Raw genomic sequence first — 15,723 nt, 5'->3', positions numbered from 1 at the left:
TAATAATAATAATAATAAATTATAAAACCCAAAACCAAACATTAACATTACAATACCAAAAACTATTAAATCATCCAAAAATATAGATATCAATGTTTACCAAATCATCAAAACACATCAAATATTAAAATTTACCCACACATCTCTTCTTGTATACATTCATACACAACCTGGAGTTAAAATATGGATATAAGATGTTATAATCTGGTATTTTGGTAAGTACTATGTCAGAGTAAGAAATTTTTATAAAGTACAATATTATGATAGGAAAATTTACAACATGGTAGATTTTGTAAGTACAATGTCATAATAGAAATTTTTTATGAAATACAATGTTATCGTACAAGCTATTCCTTTCAAAAAGCTCATTGGATCAGACACAGATGCAGATGCAGATCATAATATTCTTCCTTTTTTGAAAAACAATTTATTTTTTAGACAATATATATATATATATATATATATATATATATATATATATATATATATATATATATATATATATGGGAAAACGGAATATATATTACAGCACCATCTAAGCTTAGGTACTAAACCTCTTGAAAATACATTGTTTTACTATATAAAGATTACAGTTAATGGATTCACGATTAATATTTTCAAGATGTAAATTCAAGATCGACACAATAGGGTTTAGGCTTTAGAGTTTAGGGTTTAGGTTTATGTTTAAGGTTTAGGGTTTAGGGTTTAGCTTTAGTGTTTAGGGTTTAAATTTAGGGTTTAGGTTTAGGTTTAGGGTTTAGTAATGTTCACTTGGATGAAGTAATAAACGATAATTGAGGAAAGAAAACGGAGATGATAAAACGATAATGAAAGAAAGAAATGTTATGGAGAATGATATATTTATCAAGTGAAACCAAACCGGGTATATTTAGCATGTTAAAACGACATATTTTAAAGGTTTAGTACCTAAGCTTAGGTGGGGCTGTAATGTATATTCTCTATCCCCTATATATATATATATATATATATATATATATATATATATATATATATATATATATATATATATATATATATATATATATATATACTCCTTAAAAAGAAAAAATAACAATCAAGTTCACGGCAAAGACATTATGGGAATACCTTGTTTTCACTAAAGCTCAATTTTAAGCCCACGTTTCCATACCGAAATCAATAATTTGGTGTATACCAGACTTGCACCATAGTAAAGACATTTTACTCTTAGTTAATAGTTTAATGATATAACTAATAATTCATTTAATGATACAGAAAGAGAAAAGGGAATGAGCATACTTAAATCCATCAGTAAAAACATCACATTTCATTATATAAATACTACTACACCGTTAAAAGAATTTAATAGAGGCCCTTCAAGAATTTTGAGACAAACATTTCTCAAAAACAAATTGTTTTGTTAGAAGTTCATATGCTAATTTTTGAAGGATGGGTACTAATCCAAAATAAATTTCCCACAAAGGACTTATTTTCCAAATCATGCAATTCAACAAGATGGAGATACTAAAACATGAAAGTGCATTCCAATTGCATGTTTCCCTCGTAGAGGTTACTTTCATTAAAAATTACTATTCCTTCAAAAGTTCATGTTAATTACAATTTATGTTAAGAAGGGGCTTTTTGAATTTTAAGATTCTAAAAGAAGAAGTAACAGACTTATTGGATTCAGTCGTTATTGAAAGAATAGAAATGAGTGATGGAAATCGTGAGATTGTGGTTCCTGGAAAATCACAATTTATGTACAAGTGCACAACGTAACAAATGGAGCTTAGAGCCTAAATGGATCAACTGAAGTTACTGTTAGCAATGTACTTAAAATTCTTTAAGGATATTCTACCAGTTTAATCATATAAAGAAACACATTTATACCAAAAAAAATGAGAAAAAAAGGTATGAAAAGTTTTAGTATCATTATCAATATACAAATGAAACAACATGATATGTTATACTTTTTAAGAAATCCATCTATCTTTGCATCATTTCCAAGATCATCTGATTAAAACTAAACAGTACGATTTCAAAATCGAGATCCTCCCCTTTGATTTTGCATATCGATCACATCCAAAATGTTCTCGTTATCGTTAATGAGACATTTGTAGTGGCTTGATCCATTTGTATTTCTACGTGTGTTTATCGGTAGTGAAATCATAAATCAAAGTTCTTCCCTTTTAAATTTGAACTTGAACTAGACGTGTGATTAATTTGTATGATGATGGTGGTCTGGCTGTGGGATTTTGCACGGTGGTTATAACGGATAATTAATGCTGTTGTGAGGCTTTTTTTGATGGTTGGTGATAATGGTGTTGTGATAGGGGACATGGTGATGTTGGGATGAAGAGGATGATGGAGCAACGATGGGTGTTAATGCGCATGTTTTAATGGTGTAGAGATGGAGAAAAGGAGGTCTTAAGGTGTTGTTCAGTGGTTAGGAGGAGACAAGTGTGTGAGGAGGATGCTGAAAAATTGCGTCTATACATGATTCAAAATGAGGTGTATTTGATTCCAATGGGCGTATTTGATTTAGTTTCTAGTATGGATACCCTAATCAACCATATTATATGTATGTATTACATTGATTTAACCATTTATGATATGATTCTCATTGCAAACATATTACATGTGGGTGAAATTGAAACATCCCAAAAATACAAACCAAAATTTTTTGTTTTAACACGTTACTAAAACCATAATATCAAAATATCATATAATAAAACCATAAGTCGTGTTTGCCAAAATATCATAAAATATGTCTCCTATCACAACGGATGTCAAATCATGACAAAATATCAGACTCTAACTCCTAGGCTAAAACTGTGGTGGGTGTCATGTTATCATCCCGAGCTCTTTCCCTTGCTAGCTGAAGTACCTGAAACCAAAACTGAAATTGTTATTACGAAGCTTAGTGAGCTCCCACAAACTACCACATACTATAAAATAACATATAAAGCACATACTGGGCCTTGCCCACTGCATCAGACCGAAATCCGGAAACTGCATCGGACCGTAGTTCGGAAACTGCATCGAACTGAAATCCGGAAACTGCATCGGACCGAAGTCCGGAAACCGACCAGGGCCTTGCCCTCTGCATCAGAACGAAGTCCGCAAACTACATCGGAACGAAGTCTGGAACTAACCGGGGCCTTGCCCTCTGCAACGTACCGAAGTCCGGAAACTGCATCGGACCAAAGTCTGGAAACTAACCAGGGCCTTGCCCTCTGCATCGGACCAAAGTCCAGAAAATGCATCGGACCGAAGTCCGGAAACTGACCGAACATAGCATAGCAGAATCATATCTACTAACATAACACATAAATTGCATACTGCATCGGACCGTAGTTCGGAACACATAACACATAGACATGTTTGAATCATAAAGACATCAAGCACACTGAACTACTGCATCGGACAGAAGTCCGGAACTCCTGCTGACCAAATGGGTCGGCATTGTGGCCGTAGACCCATTCCAACTGGAAGGAAACTCACCTCATAACGCTGGCTGCTGAGATGCTAAATCTGGAACTGGCTGACTGCTGCTCCGGAACTCCCCGACTACAATCCCATAAACACTAAATCTGATACTGATAACTGTTCTCAGGGTAACATGACCATTTTACCCTTGGTCAAGTCAACTTCCTGGTCAAAGTCAACTTTCAGGTCAAAGTCAACTTTCAGTTGACCGGACTCGCCGAGTTGGGCCGCCAACTCGTCGGGTCCCTATCATCCAATCTAATCTTCTACCCGCTTCTACTCGTCGAGTTTGGCAAACACTCGACGAGTTCTTCTTCGATACTAACATCGAGTCTAACTTCATCCGACTCGCCGAGTTGTATGAACAACTTGCCAAATTCTCTTTCATCATATAAACACGTCCAGTCTGTGACTCGCCGAGTTGTATGAACAACTCGTCGAGTCTGTTCTTGAGCATGAACCGACTCACCGAGTCCTAAGAATTAATCGTCGAGTCTCATGCATGCTAATATTATACAATTGATTCTATTCGATTTCAGTGCTTCCAAATCATAGATTTGAGCTTCTAGGACTGGTTTTACACGTAAAGTTTCCAACTTTAGGTGCATGCACAAGAGAATGGGGCTTAAACACCAAAATCCTCCAACAATAAACACTTAGGGTTTGGAACAAGGCTATGTTTGCATAAAGGTGGCTATATTGAGCTCTGTGAGTTCAATAACGTCCAGATCTAAGGTTTCCATCCAAAGGAGAGTTCAAATTCAAGTTTGGTTCAAACCAACATTCCAAGAGAAGCATAAACAATCATATAAGACAGTTTAAAGGAATAATAAGCAAGGTGTTAACGTTATTACCAAAATTTGCAGCAAATGAAGACTAGAATCTAAACCTCCTTTCCCTTCTCTTGATCCTCTTTCCTTCCTTTTCTTCCAAAGCTTCCAAGCTAGTATAAACACACTCAAGCTCAACAATGGGGGCTAGGGTTTACAAGGGAAATGCTCTAAAGGTGTTGGAGGCTGGGGTGGGAGGTTATAATGACGTTTAAATAGGGTACAAACTCTGCAATTTAGGGTTACATCCAGACAAGCGGACTCGCCGAGTCCGGAATATGGACTCGTCGAGTTGCCAACTAAAAACGCGTGCAAGTCCCGACTCTACTCGACGAGTCGAGCTTCTGACTCGCCGAGTACCTCTTAAGAAAGGAAAAATACTATATTTAAATCACATACCAGAAATGGGGCGTTACAATTCTCCCCCACTTATCTTAGACTTCTTCCTCAAAGTCTGCTGCTGCTGAATCCAAAAATAACTCAACATAATGCTCCCTCATCTCTTCCTCGGTCTCCCACGTCCACTCTGAACCCTTCCGGTGCTGCCACTGCACCTTCACTAGCTGAACCACCTTGTTCCTCAAGGTCTTCGTCTTCCGATCTAAGATCGCAACTGGTCTCTCAATATAATTCAAGCTGCTATCAACCTGAATATCCTCCAATGGCACAACTGCTGACTCGTCCACTAAACACTTCCTCAACCGGGTAACATGGAAAGTGTTGTGGATCTGGCTAAGCTCTGCTGGAAGATCCAACCGATAAGCAACCCGACCCACTTGGGCCGAAACCCTGAAAGGACCAAAAAAATTGGGGCCCAGCTTTCCCTGCTTCCGGAACCTGATAACAACCTTCCAGGGTGATACTTTCAGGAGGACCATATCGCCCACTTGAAACTCCAAGTCTGAACGCCTCCGGTCGGCGTAACTCTTCTGCCGACTCTATGCAGTCTGCAGCTTGCTACGGACCTGCTGGATCAACTTTGTAGTCTTGAGTACCACCTCCATACTCCCGATAACTCTATGACTGACCTTACCCCAACAAATTGGGGTCCTACACTTCCTTTCGTAAAGCATCTCGAAATGAGGACGGTCAATGCTGGCGTGGTAACTGTTGTTATACGAAAATTCCGCTAATGGAAGATACGTATCCCAACTACCACCAAAATCTAGAACACATGTCTGCAGCATGTCCTCGAGAGTCTGAATCGCCCTCTCGCTCTTCCCGTCCGTCTGAGGGTGGAAGACGGTGTTGAAGTGAAGATGAGTCCACATCTCGTCGTGAAAGCGCTTCCAAAACCTAAAAGTGAACCGGACGTCTCGATCTAATACTACTGATACAGGCACTCCATGCTGTGCCACTACCTTGCGCACATAAATATCGGCTAGCTTCTCGGCCGAAATGCTCTCCTGAATCGGTAAGAAATGCGCGCTCTTGGTCAGTCGATCCACTATGACCCAAATCAAATCAACTCCACGTGCGGTCTTGGGAAGCTTAGTGATGAAATCCATGGTGATATCCTCCCATTTCCACACGGGAATGTCTAACGGCTGCATCTTGCCATTGGATCTCTGATGTTCTGCCTTGACCTTCCTACAGGTCAGGCATCTCTCCACATACCAGGCCACGTCTCGCTTCATGCAGGGCCACCAATAATCGGGTCGAAGATCTCTGTACATCTACGTCGCCTCTAGTGGATGGAGAAACGAGACTTATGAGCCTCGTCCATTAACACCTGCCGTACTCTGTCCTAGTACGGTACCTAAAATCTCTCATGAAGGGTCAACAATCCTCGACTCTCATAATCAAAGTAAGCTACTCGGCCCACAATCCTCTCACACTTCTGCCTCTCCACCTTCAGGCCCTCAACCTGTGCCTCTCTAATCTGCTCTAACAAGGGAGTAATCACTGTCATCCTCAGAAAAATATCCCAGATCGGGGCTGCTACCGCCTTGCGGCTCAGGGCGTCGGCCACTACGTTGGCCTTACCTGGATGATAAGGATCTCACAATCATAATCCTTTACCACGTCTAACCATCGGCGCTACCTCATGTTAAAATTCGGTCGATCCATGAGGTACCTCAAACTTTTGTGATCCGTATAAATGGTACAACGAACCCCATAGAGGTAATGTCTCCAAATCTTGAGGGCGAACACCACTGCTCCCAGCTCTAAATCGTGTGTCAGATAGTTAGCCTCGTGAGGCTTCGACTGTCTAGAGGCGTAAGCTATCACATGCCCCCGCTGCATCAACACTGCTCCCATACCTGTGATCGAAGCATCACAGTAGATTACAAAATCCTCTACACCCTTTTGTGAGTGGAACTGCTATCTTGGAGAAATCCTAGATCAATCTCCTATAGTACTCTGCCAATCCTAGGAAGCTCCGAATCTCAGATGGAGACCTCGGGACCTCCCACTGCATCACGACCTCTATCTTGGCCGGATCTACTAGTATACCCTTCTGGTTGACGAGGTGTCCAAGGAACTGCACCTCACGCAACCAGAACTCGCACTTGGAGAACTTCGTGAAAGGTCTCTCCCTCCTCAGCGTCTATAGCACCTCTCTCATGTGCTCCTCATGTTGCTCCTGAGTCTTGGAATAAACCAAGATGTCATCAACGAATACTATCACAGACCGATCCAACATCAGTCTACATATGCGGTTCATGAGATCCATGAACGCGGATGGGGCGTTGGTGAGCCTGAACGGCATCATCACAAACTCATAATGACCATAGCGGGTCCTAAAAGCGGTCTTTTGCACATCCTCCTCCCTGGCCCGCATCTGGTGATATCCTGGCCGCAGATCAATCTTCGAGAACCAAGATGCTCCCTGAAGCTGGTCAAACAAGTCATCTATCCTCAGGAGTCAGTAATGAATCTTCGCTGTTACCTTATTCAGCTTTTGGTAATCTATGCACATGCGATGCGACCCATCATTCTTCCTTACGAATAGGATTGGGGCTCCCCATGGTGAACTACTCGGCCTGATGAAACCCTTGTCTAGCAGCTGTGTAGACAACTCCTGCATATCTGGAGGAGCCAACCGATACGGTGCCTTGGCTATCAGGGCCGCACCAGGAACCAGGTCAATCCGAAACTCGACTTGTCTTTTCGGAGGTATCCCAGGTAAGTCCCCCGGGAATACATCCGGATACTCTCGCACTACTGGTATGTCATCAACCGTCGCCTTACCCTTCTCCCGAGCATCTATAGCATAGGCAATGAACCCTGCGCAACCCTGCTGAACGTAGCGTCTCGCCCTCGCTGCTGAACAAAGTACTGGTCCGCGCTGTGGCTTCTCGCCCTAAATCACTAACTCTCCCCCACTGGGAGTGCGAACGCTCACTAACTGCAGCTCATAGTCAATCACTTCCCCATTGAGGCTCAGCCAATCCATGCCTACTATAACCTTATTCCCTCGTAGGGGAATAGGAACCAAGTCCACTGAAAACTGCTCATCAAATAACTGCAGCGAACACCCCCTATGTACTCTCACGACCCTGAAGTCCCTTTCGTCCGCTATCTCAACCTCCGGTGGACAATCCAGCTCCCCTGGAGCTCTACTAAACCTCTTGCTAAGCGCAAGTGAGACAAATGATCGGCTAGCCCCTGAGTCAAACAATATTGTAGCTGAAATGTCGTTCACTAAGAACGGCCCTATACGAAAACATATAATCATGAGAAAAAATCAATATCAATAAGGAGATAAGAGAAAGATACATACCCGCCAGCACGTTAGGAGTCGCTCGCGCCTCCTCATTTGTCATCTGAAAAGCTCTACTCTTCGCCACTGGCGTCTCACTCCGGCCCTGACGGTCGTCTGTAATCCTCAATGTTGTAGGGGCAGGTGCTGCCACCTTCCCTGCTGCTGCTAAACTCAGACACTGGGACTTTTTATGTCCCCTCTAATTGCAATAGAAGCAAATCAGATCAGATGTTGTGGTGTCGGTAGTAGCTGTACAATCACTACTTATATGCCCGGTACGGCCGCACTTGTAGCAACCGGTACTACCTGCCTTGCACGCCCCATCGTGCAATCTCCCACACTTGCCACACCGACTGTGGCTCTTCTATCCTCGAGATCTGTGATCTGATACCTTGGGCTTTTTGCCCAAACTCCCTGTGCCAGATGCCGCCTCTGGCTTCCTTTTCTTCTCCATCTCCAAATCTATCTCTCTCTCACGAGCCTTCGCAATCATATCATCCAGCGTTTTACAGCTGGACTGGCTCACAAACTGGCGGATATCACTCTACAACATCTCATGATAACGGGCCTTCTTCATTTCCTCATCAGCTGCGTACTGAGGAACGAGAAGAGCCCTCTCCCTGAACTTGGCGGTAATCTTCGCATTGTCTACGTAGTCTTGGTGAGATCCTGAAACTCTCTGGCTAACTGCTGCACCTCAATAACCAGTGCAAACTCGGCTCTGAACCTGGTAGTAAAATCAGCCCAAGTCATCACATCAAGTGTTGTGTCATCCCCGATGACATGCCCGATATCCTCCCACCAATCACGTGCCCTGACCTTCAAAAGACAGGATGTTAGTCTGACCTTGTCCCACTCGGGACATCTGTTGGTGCGGAATGCGTTGGCGACATCTACCAACCACCTAATACTCGCTATGGGGTCTCGTGCCTCATGATAGTATGGAGCTCCACAAGCCTGAAACTCCCTGAAGGTGAGTGTGCGCGACCCCATCATGGCCGCCACCTCAGCACGGAATGTGCTCAACCTCTCGTCCATCAGCTCTAGAATACCCTACTTGATCGAACCGAAGATCACAGGATTCTGCTCAAGTATGGTGCGAGTAACCTCTGAGGTGAGGAACTCTCTGTTCTGCTCATCTAGATGCTTGGCCCCCGAGCCTGATTCTGATCCCTCACCGGCTCCTGAACTGTTGTCTGCTGGCCTACGAACGTAAAAGCACCATTCTGAAAACACAACATGATAAACGTCAGAAACACTGATATATCTCGAGGGATCACTACTACTACAAGTTTCCTGGTCTCATCTCAGCCTTCCTTGATTCAAGTACGAATCCTCTGCATTTAGTAGCACGGGCCCATACTACCTTCCACATCTATCCGTACTTTCCTCAAGAACTGCATCGACTCCACTAAGTCACTACTACTACTACTGATCTCTGCTACTCTCATCCTAGGCTTGCCCTAGGGAAATCTTTGACTCCGCCTAAACCAGTCTTTAGCTGTTGAAGGCCTCCTTGTAATGCCAATTAGCCATCACCTGAATACCATCACATGTGACGAGGCTCCGATAATCCTTCGAGTAAAAGACTCATCCCTACAACGGTTAGACTCATACAAGAGTTGCGCAATAGGGCCCAATCTAGTACTCTGATATTATTCGACCCTGATCACATGTGACGTGACACATTCACCTAATGACTAACTCCCATCACTCAGAGTCCCACAAAGCACAAAACAAGCAACATTCAGACACAGGAAACTACCAAGCATATCTATTCTCATAACGAGAAATTGTACTAGCATACAATGTTAAGCTCATACTATCAGGCATAACCTTAACATGCTATCCTACTACTGTCTACTCAATACTAGCATGCAATTCTCATGAAATTGAAGCACATAAAGCAGGCACACAAGGCATCCTCCTAGATCCTTAGTCATATTTTAGAATGTTGTCCTACTGAAACTAAAACAGATAATCAAAACACAAACTTGTATGAGTAATTTAGGAGTACTTACTTGAGCTCAGTTGATCGCATGCACCACACCCTTTTCTCTTTCTCAAAAACTCTTTTCTTTTAAGTTTCTTTTTCAAAAATTCTTTTAAAAAAAATTTTCTTTCTGAAAACCTTTTACCATTTCCTTAGTTTGAGTCCAGTTATACCCGAAAGTGCGCCTGAATCCCTCAAACAAAGGCTCTCATACCAACTTGAAACATCCCAAAAATACAAGCCAAAAAATTTTGTTTTAACACATTACTAAAACCATAATATCAAAATATCATATAATAAAATCATAAGTCGTGTGTCTCAAAATATCATAAACTATTTCTCCTATCACAACTGATGTCAAATCATGACAAAATATCAGAGTCTAACTCCCAGGCTAAAACTATGGTTGGTGGCATGCCATCATCCCGAGCCCTTCGCCTTGCTAGCTGAAGTACCTGAAACCAAAACTGAAACTGTAAGCATTAAGCTTAGTGAGCTCCCCCAAACTACCACATACCATACAATAACATATAAAGCACATACTGGGCCTTGCCCACTGCATCCAACAGAAGTCCGGAAACTGACTGAACATAGCATAGCATAATCATATCTACTAACATAACACATAAACTGCATATTGTATCGGACCGAAGTCCGGAACACATAACACAAAGACATACTTGAATCACAAAGACATCAAGCACACTGAATTACAACATCGGTCCGAAGTCCGGAACTACTGCTGACCAAACGGGCCGACATTGTGGCCGTAGACCCATTCCAACTGGAAGGAAACTCATCTCATAACGCTGGATGCTGAGATGCTAAATCTGGAACTGGCTGACTGCTGCTCCGGAACTCCCCGACTACAATCCCATAAACACTAAATCTGATACTGATAACTGTTCTCAGGGTAACATGACCATTTTACCCCTGGTCAAGTCAACTTCCTGGTTAAAGTCAACTTTCAGTTGACCAGACTCGCCGAGTTGGGCCGCTAACTCGCCGGGTCCCTATCATCCATTCTAATCTTCTACCCGCTTCTACTCGTCGAGTTTGGCAAACACTCGACGAGTTCTTCTTCGATACTAACATCGAGTCTAACTTCATCCGACTCGCCGAGTTATATGAACAACTTGTCGAGTTCTCTTTCATCATATAAACACGTCCAGTCTGTGACTCGCCGAGTTGTATGAACAACTCGTCGAGTCTGTTCTTGAGCATGAACCGACTCGCCGAGTCCTAAGAATGAATCGTCGAGTCTCATGCATTCTAATATTATACAATTGATTCTAGTCGATTTCAGTGCTTCCAAATCATAGATTTGAGCTTCTAGGACTGGTTTTACACGTAAAGTTTTTAACTTTACGTGCATGCACAAGAGAATGGGGCTTAAACATCAAAATCCTCCAACAATAAACACTTAGGGTTTGGAACAAGTCTATGTTTGCATAAAGGTGGCTATATTGAGCTCCTGGGGTGGGACGCTATAATGATGTTTAAATAGGGTACAAACCCTGGGATTTAGGGTTTCATCCAGACAAGCAGACTCGCCGAGTCCGGAATATGGACTCGTCAAGTCGCCAACTAAAAACGCGTGCAGGTCCCTACTCTAATCGACGAGTCGGTCTTCGGACTCCCCGAGTACCTCTTAAGAAAGGAAAAATACTATATTTAAATCAGATACCAGAAATGGGGCGTTACAAAAATATATTACCTATTTTCCAGTAGTGAAACTTTTACAGATCATAAATTTTAAAACTTTTGATCTTTAATCTTTATCAAATAGTCGCTTTATTAATAATCTCTATCGATTACAACTGACAACGTAGATAATTTTAGTGATGTGAATCATTGTTATTTTTTGAGTAAAAGTATTACAAATGATCATGTGGTTGTCCAGAAGTTGCGATCTAGTCAAACTCTTTTTATATAGATTACACACCTAAGTTTTTGGATTATGTTGAGAAAAAGATTCTCATAGTAAAAGTTAAAGGAAGTTTTTCAATTTGTAGTCTCGATCATTAAACTTGTGGATGACCTATCAAAATTTACCAATATTCTTTTTTTTATCTGGTTTTGCAGGTTAACTGGTGACAAGGTAGTGTTGGGTCATCCTTCAATTCATGGCAAAATTCATCCACCTCATTTGTCAGTGTGTGTGTGTGTCTATATATATATATATATATATATATATATATATATATATATATATATATATAGAGAGAGAGAGAGAGAGAGAGAGAGGAGGGTTCAATTGAGAAAAAAAAAGTTGAAAAATTAGGGAATCATTCTCAGCCAATCATTTAATCTAAATATAAAAAGGCATGGTGGCAAACTTGTAAATATGATAATAACCTTCAATCTCAAATACGTAACTGTATAGAAATAGATAATAGTTGAAACTCATTTCTAATCGACCGTTCATCATCCAAATTTCTCTTCCAACCTTCAAGAATTATCTAGATTTCTTCAATTAAACCATCATCAACATCATCCAGTGTTAATCAATCATCAATCTTCGTCAATAACATGTTTATTAATACGATTCAACAGTTAACAACAAAAATTCGCTTTTGGTTCTTTTAATCCAACCTTCAATTCTGCTTGAATACTATCAGATCTTCAACATCTATGATTAATTATACTCACAGTGTCATTAGATCAACATCATTGAAAATCAACAAAAAAACTCCACTTCATATCATTCATTCAACATCGATTATCAAATAAAACTTCAAAATTGAGGTTAGAAAAAAGATCAAATCTTTTTTTTTAAATTTCATATAATTCTCTATGAACTACTATTTTGTAAGATTTAAATAGTCAAAGTATCATGTTTTTAACATTTTTAAAAAAGTTAACTTGTATGCACTCCAACTGTTTGATGAAATGCATAAACTAAATTACCAGGTTATATTCATATATGAATATGTTTTTCTCACCTGAATCAGTATATGATTATTAAAACAAAAAAACAAATATGCAAATCTGTATGTTATTCATATGTGAATAACATATAAAAATTATATATATTTGTGAAAACACCTTGTAATATTCATATTTGAATATATTGTGTAATATTCATAAGTGAATATATCATAGTATATTCACAAGTGAATATACTATGTAATATTCACATGTTATATATCATGTAATACTACGTAATATTCAGATAATATCAAAATATTATCTAATACTCATAAGTGAATATACCATCTAATATTCACAAGTGAATATACTATGTAATATTCACAAGTGAATGCTTCGTCTAATATTTAAATATGAATATATACTATGTTTATTATATGCTATATTCATATATGAATCATACTTAAATTGTAAAAAAAAATATTAATCATACTTTTTATTCATAAGTGAATAACAAATGTATTGTAGTAAAATACATGATGAATTTTTATTCATTTATGAATAACGATAGCTAAAAATATAAAAAAAAAAATAAATTTTTTATTTTATCTTAAAATTATATCAATATGGATGTCTATTTGTAGAGAATAAAAAATCATGAATTTTAGTATATTCAAAATCATTTTTCGATAAAAATAGTTTTTTAAAAATTAAAAAAACGAAAAAAGTATGTTTTTGTATATATTAAGGTAATGATTAGCATCGTTTAAGGAAACATGTTTTGTTGGAAAACACATGTCTATTCCTTTCCAATATCCGCTGGTACAACGGAGGCTTTTGCGGCAAAAATAAATGAGTGGTTGAGAATGATTCCCCCATTCTCAAACTTTTTTATTTTCTCAATGGAACATATATATATATATATATATATATATATATATATATATATATATATATATATATATATATATGGAGTGGTTCAAATGAGAACCATAAAAGATTAAGAACCCTAAGAACCTCAATTAATTAGTAATATTTACACAATACTCTTATTAAACATTTTAAAATCCTAATTATTTGTGTTTTTGGTACGAAAAAAGCAACCTTATAACTTTTACAGTCCAATATATTCATTCATAGATGCTCTTATATTTTAACACAAAACTGATATAAAATACAGATTTACACAGTCCATTTACAGTTTAATGCAAAAAATTCACAGCTTAATACAAGTTGTTTTACAATAATTCACTAATTCGAAGAAGTCAAAAACTCAAGCTCTACCATCACATGCCTCCACCAACCACCTGTATCAATATAGTAGCCGTCATTTCTTCCAAATCAGATTTGTAAATCAAGTAATGCATTAATAACTTAAATACTACATTCACAGTCTAATAAAGCCTATTAATTCATTCGTTTTGAATTTAATTCAAAACAATTATAAAAACTAGTGGGTTCTTACAAATTTATACAACAAAAAATAAATATATTCATAAGAAAATTAACACAAAAATTTATACATAAATCGTTCATATTTTAACACAAATTATAAAAAATTCACAACAAAATACAGTCAATTCACAGTTTAAACAGAAAATCCATAGTTTAATTTAGTCAATTCATATTTTTAAACAAAAAAACCACAGTTTAATACAAAAAATTCACAGTTTAATATAGTAAACTTCACAATTTAAATAAATATTTGCAGCATAATGCAGTTAATTCAAAGTTTAAAAATACAAAAATCATAGTTTAATACGTAAAATTCACAGTTTATTACAATAAATTTATAGTTTAAAACAAAAAAGTATAAATTCACAATAATAATATAAATTTGAAACTCTTAATACAGACAGTTCACAGTTTAATATACAAAATTCACAGCTTAATATAACAAATTCACAATTTAAGTCAAAAAAAATTATATTCACAATCATATTTTCAAATTAAAACTTATATTTATACATTAATATATGGCGACATTTATATGTATTAAATTGTGAGTTTAATATATTAAGTTGTGAATAAAACTCACAACGTAATACACAATTCATAGTTTAGTATATAAAATTCACAACTTAGTATAATAAATACACAATCTAAGACAAAAAAATATATTTACAACCATATTTTCAAACTAAAACATATATTTATGCGTTGATATAATAAATACACAATTCACAGTTTAGTATACAAAATTCATCAGATACATAGTGTGCACCACAAAAATTCACAGTTTAATAGAGCTTTTCAGAACTCTCATTCACAGTTTAATTATCCGTTTAGGACTCTTATTCATAGTATTTATAACATAAAAACATATTAATTCACGTATTCACAGTAACTAACTTAAATAGAACTAAACAATAGTTGAAAAATGAAAACATCACAGTTCAAAGGTTACAAAAATCAAAATTCATATTATTTGAGAAAACACTAACATGATAACAAACATTTTAAATTCAATTCACAACTTAACAACAATAAAACATAAAGTGTGAATAAAAACTTGATGCAAACATTATAAAAAAAACATAATAAACATGGATTAACAACTTAATAGTATAAAAAACTATGTTTAACAAAAGTAAACAACAAATGAGAGATTAGAACATTAAATTCACAACTTAACAGAAAGAAAAAAAAAAGTAAACAAATATTAGCATACCTGATGTGTTTCACCAGAGATCATAGATAAATAGATAGAGGATATTTGATAGTGTTTAATAAAGAAGCGAAGCAACATAAGTGGTGGTGGTTGACGGCGGTCTCAGATCTGGCCTCAATCTTACTGGAGTTCTGTTAGATTTCTTCAGATCTTGTGGCAACTATAGTTTCAGTTGCGAACA

This window comes from Lactuca serriola, chromosome 7 (genome assembly GCF_051521515.1).
Source record: "Lactuca serriola cultivar US96UC23 chromosome 7, Lser_US96UC23_V15, whole genome shotgun sequence".
Classification (NCBI taxonomy): domain Eukaryota; kingdom Viridiplantae; phylum Streptophyta; class Magnoliopsida; order Asterales; family Asteraceae; genus Lactuca; species Lactuca serriola.
This window is presented reverse-complemented; position numbering follows the sequence as displayed.